The sequence below is a fragment of the Macadamia integrifolia genome, chromosome 2 (assembly GCF_013358625.1).
Source record: "Macadamia integrifolia cultivar HAES 741 chromosome 2, SCU_Mint_v3, whole genome shotgun sequence".
Taxonomy (NCBI): domain Eukaryota; kingdom Viridiplantae; phylum Streptophyta; class Magnoliopsida; order Proteales; family Proteaceae; genus Macadamia; species Macadamia integrifolia.
Window position 1 is genome coordinate 11,923,015 of NC_056558.1, and position 6,000 is coordinate 11,929,014.

The window sequence follows — 6,000 nt, forward strand, 5'->3', positions numbered from 1 at the left end:
GGTTATTGTATCTGATGATCCTGGTGGTTTGGATTACCCAGAGAGAACTCGGTCACCGGTCCGGTTTTATGTGAATGGGGCATGACAACAGTGGTATCAGAGCGCGATGCTCTAATCACACACATCTTGCAAGACTAAGTTCTTACAAACCCAAAAATAGACAAGGAGTTGGGGAAACCATAAAAGACTTCAAATTAAATCTAAAAGAACACAGAACTTAAAATTTTTTGCCATGATGTATTTATAATTTAAGAGTACCAAAAGTTTCATACAAACAGAAGAGATTACATAACAATAGAGAATTTTTCATATATAAGAAGAGAATTCACAACATAAATACATCCAGAAATTTCTCTACACACTAGAGAACTGTTCCAATAATTTTAGACAAGAAAAGAGAATAGAAAATGAAAAAGAAAAACAACAGAGTTCCCAAAATTACAACACATATGATAGAAAAGAAAAGAAAGAAAACAGCAGCAGTATCACTAGTCCTCATTGTTAATGTCATCCAAGTCGATGACCTCCTCCACCTGCTCTCTTGAGTTAATACCCAAGCGGCGATCATAGTAGTCGAATCGACGGTTCAGCAAGTCCACGCCATCCTGTAGATGTTTGAGACTCATCACCATATCCCTAGAGGCTAAGTCCAAGGCATGGTCTACGTCGTCGATGTTTATGATCATGCTCACCAAAGTTTCTTTTATCTCTGCCTACCCTATCAGGAGCTTTTCCTAGCCCTGCTAAAGTACCTTCAAACTGGCCATCATATCCTGGGAGTCAAACCCTCTGCCTGGAGATGGTGGAACTGCTGTGAGGGGGACCTCATCCTCCATCTCTATATCATCCTCCTCCTCAGGGATGTAGTCCTCATCATCCTCCTCGTCATCACCACCCACCTTCTAAGCTGCCCCCCCCCCACCACTGGCTCCATCAGATGGAATAGCTCCATCTTGTGCAAGATGCCCCAAGAAAAACGATCCGAGGGGGCACTACCCATGTCACCCTCAAGGTCAACGTGAAAGTACTCAAAATCTTGGTCAGTGGCCGAGAGTAGGGGTAGTTACCATCTGCAGGATGGGCCGTATGGTACTCCATCGTCTTTATGATCACGTATAGGAGGCACAAGCGTGGAGGACCATCTAATGTAGTGTAGAGGCAGAAGGCCACATAAGCAGCCATGAAGTTCACTTAGTTCTGGTGCCCGGCACGAGGAAGCAAGTTGAACTGGGCCAAGCAGTTGAAGACTCGAACCTCGGCAAAATAGGAAGTCTCAGACTCTTGTCAGACCTTGCTACCACAGATGGTCTGGTAGACGTGCCTCTGGAAGCTCTCACTCATATAGGGACCCAAGGCCTACCCCTGGGAGGGCAATAATACCATGCACCCTCTTGAGAGATGCCCAGGATCTCCGCTAGTAGATCAATGGGAAGCTGAATGTCTCAACCCTATACCCGACTGGTAAGGGTGTACATTCTATTCACATAGGTCACCTCCAGGTTGCAATAGAACAGCTTCATAAGGTTGGAATAGCCACGTCAGTCAAAAGACAGCATGGATTCCCAACCAAGGGCGGTGAATCTCTCAAGCAACCGAACTCGAACGAAGTCGTCCACCACAACAGATCTCTCCAACAAAATGGGTCTCTTGGTGAACTCGACCCAAGAGCATGCAGCCTTAAGACTACAAAATACTTGGTCATCATAATCCTCAAACTCTTCGAATAGGTCTCTAGCAGGTCGAGCAAGGGAAGCTGAGGAGCTAGAAGCATAACCGCTCCTTCTCCTGCTAGAAGCTTGCCTGCTCCTAGAAGAGGAAGCTTCCCCTTTGCCTTTGCGGGAAGACATCCTGCGATAGATGGAAAAGAGTATGTAAGAAAAACGATAAGATGCTATAAGGGAAAAAAGTAAAACAAATGGAGAAAGTAAGGGAACATAACAATATGTTCTCAAGGAATGGAATAGTGAAATTGAAACACCCCACACTAAGTATATTGAGAGGGCAATATAGGTGGAATGATAAATGAAGGTAAAGAGCCCTACAAATACAAAGCCATGGTCGTAATGGAACTACATATAAAAGAGAATTTGACAAAAACCCATATATGAATAATTGAACATGATAGAGAATTCAATGCTTGATGCAATACATTAATAAAGACAAGAGGTGGAAGTACTTGTTTACGGTGTAGAAATGTGAAATTGCCAAAGGTAGCAATAATTTAAAGCATTGGAAGTTTTTTTTATGAGGAAAAAGGAAGAAAATTCACAAGGAGTAGCCTAAATCTAGCATACCAAAGGCATTGACGAAAATTGTAGGCAATAACATGTGAGGAAGGGGTTTAATTTCATGAACAAGGTGTGTAATTGACATATTGAAGTCAAACAAATGGAAGCCCCAATTTTTCTAAGAACATTAACCTAGAAAATGGGGAAACTTTGTGCCAAAGTGAGAAAAGTGATGCATATGTGCAATGTAGTACTCATACCACTACTATGCCAACAAATGTGAGTGTATAGACCCATTGAATCAAACATTTCATAAATAATAAAAGAGGAAATTGGAGAAACCCTATAACAGCATGAATTTTGAGAAAATGGGGTTAAATAACCCATAGAGATGGCATATGTGATGTTAGAGATGAGAAACATTAAAGAGATGAAAAATCCACATACTACATTCAATTTAGTTGGAGGAAATCAAAATAAAAGAGAGTTTTTGAGGTTATTGAACAATAGTAACCGAAATCCCAAAAAGAAAAAGGGAAAACTTACTTACTTGATGTTGAAAACGAAATGTAGAGGCTTTAAATCCAAGTGAGAGGCATGTGTAGGGCTTGTAATGGTGTTCTTGGACGTTCCTTGGGTGCCTTGGGCGTTTTGGAGAAGCGAAGAAGAAGAGGGAAATGAAAGGTTTTAAAAATAAGGGATTTTCTGTCCTTAAGACAAAACTCCTGAGAGAACCACCGGGTCGCCATCGGCGGGTCATAAAAATGACCCATCGGTGTGGGTTTTTAGGCCGTAAATTCCCAAATCTTTTGGGATTTGATTTTTAAGCCTTGTAGACCCCATTTTTATGAGAATTATAAATTAATGCGCAATGAATTTTCATGCATGATCATGTGGGGTAATTGTGATACAATATAGAACTTAATGTTTGGGAATGTGTGCTATGATGATGAAATGCATTACGATTGCGGGATGGGAGGCACGATATGATTTGATCTTATGCTTACATGAAGTGAATGTGGCACTTAATTGTACCAAATCTTGATGTAATACAGATGTGAAGCATTATGGTACGTACTAGATCTAGCAGTAATGCAAGAGGGGCCCCACGTGGTTCCCGTCCTGTTGGACGACCACCTAAACCTCGGGAACCTCAACCACGGGTGAGTCCTGGACTAGAAGATATAGTTGGGGGCTCACCTACACCTAAAATTCTGGATCCTTCTCCCGTTGTCACTCCCAATGATGTTGCGACTCTTATCCAACAGTCGCAACAGGCTTTCCAGCAACAGCTACTCCAACAACAGTAGACTTTCATGAATGCTGTACAGCAACAATTGCACCTTATGTACATGGGTCAACATCCTTATGGGGTACCTTTCCCATAAGATCCTCCTGTTGTACCCGATGTTGGAGTATAGTCGGGGGGTGCTTCTCCTCGAGCACCACCTGTTGAGACACAAGGGAGCATTACTTGCGGCACCACCACAGGACCAGCCTAGAGGTACTCCACCTGGGGTTACTCCACGTTTCCCTCCTCATGGCACACCTCTATATATGGTGCCTCCCCCGTACCATTATTATCGGAATATCCTCCATACTATCCACCGGCTGCCACTACTGCAAGGCAAGTGGAATCATTTAAGAGGCACTTACCACCTATCTTCACCAAGGTGGGGAGTGATCCATTAGAGCCGGACCGGTGGTTCCAAGAATTGGAAAAGATATTCGAGGTGGTGGAATGTACAGAACTTCAGAAACTCATCTGTGCTAGGTTACAGTTAAGAAATGAAGTTGATTCATGGTGGAAGGCTTCTGAGCCTATCTTGTTGGCAACCCATCCGGAACCAACATGGGAATAGTTTAAGGAAATGTTCCTATTGAATTATTACCCCTCAAGCTTTAGAGATCACAAAGGACTGAATTCTTAGCTTTGACTCAGGGAAATAAGTTTGTCCTTGAGTACCAGCAGCAGTTTGAGGAATTATTCTACTTTGCCCCTCTACACATGAAAACAGCAGAGGAAAAGGTAAAGAAATTTCTGAAAGGGCTAAAAGTATCTATTGGCACAATTTTGGGGGCTATAGACTTGACTGATTTTGCTCAAATTGTATAGAAGACCAAGACTATAGAAGACAAGCAGAAGGGAGAGTCTTCTACTATACCTGGATTTTAGAAGAGGTCCAACCCCTATACAGATTCGGGCAACCCAAACAAGAGTTTCCGTGGCCCGTATAATTATGGACCATCATATCAGCAGCCTTATAGATCATCGAGTTACATGCCCAGACCAACCAGTAGACCGGGGACTATCTCTTTTCGCCCGAACACTAGTATGGTGCCTACGGCTCCACGGCCACCTCGTCTCCCTACTACATAGGGCCAGATACAGAGGGCACCATTGCTAGTGCTAGCCTCTTAGAACAGGTGCTATGTATGCCATTCACTTGGGCATTTTGTAAATAATTGCCCATATAAGTCAGCTGTGGTGCAGAATCAGCCTCCTATTCCTAGACCTGCCTTGACTCAAGGTGGTCCACCTCAAGGAAGAATGTATGCTTTGTCAGCTAAAGAAGTTGACGCAAGCCTCGATGTTATAGCAGGTACCTTATTTACCATAGGAATGCAAGCTTATGTATTATTTGATTCTGGTGCATCATATTCTTTTATATCTAAGAGATTTGCTAGTAAGATTGATGTATCACCAAGGGCCTTAGAAAGCAAATTAATTGTTAGCACACCTACGGGTAAGGTAGCACAGTTGAACGAAGTGTGTGGGCCATGTTCCATTGAAATAGGTGGGAAGAAGCTGGATGCCCAGCTTATCAAATTTAATATGTAGAATTTCGATGCTATATTGGGCATGGATTGGTTGTCTATTCACCAAGAAAATTTCATGTGTGCTGAGAAACAAATTAAAGTGGTGAGATGATGGTGAAGAGCTTGTGTATCAAGCAGATAAAATAAAATGACCTAGAAAGATTCTTATCTCTACATTACAGGCAGTAAAGTTATTGGAGGACGGATGTCTACGCTACCGAGCTTCAATATAAGATGGAAAAGTAAAAGTCACACCATTAGAAGAATTAAATGTAGTTAGGGAGTTCCCCGATGTCTTTCCAGATGATCTAACCCGGTTTTCGCCTGATAGGGAGTTAGAGTTTGCCATTGATTTGGTTCCTAGAGCAGCACCAATGTCTAAAGCTACATACAGAATGGCACCAGCCAAATTAAAGGAGTTACAAACTCAGTTGCAAGACTTATTAGAGAAATGGTTCATATGCCCAAGTGTTTCTCCTTTGGGTGCCCTAGTTCTATTTGTCAAGAAGGATGGGAGTTTACATATGTGCATCGATTACCGGGAATTGAATAAGTTGACCATCAAGAACCAGTATCCGTTACCACGCATAGATGATCTTTTCGATCAGTTACTTGGTGCCAAGTATTCTCAAAGATTGATCTTAAGTCTAGTTACTACCAGCTCAATATAAAGAGCAGTGATATACCCAAGACGGCTTTTAGGACCCGATATGGTCATTATAAATTCCTAGTGCTGTCTTTTGGTTTAACCAATGCACCAGTAGCCTTTATAGATTTAATGAATCGAGTATTTTATGATGTTCTTGATATATAGGTCATCTTTTTCATTGATGACATCTTGATATACTCAAAAACATAAGAAGAGCATGCACAACACTTGTGAATGGTACTTCAAAGATTAAGAGAACAACAGTTATGTGCAAAATTCAGCAAGTGTGAATTTTGGTTGAAA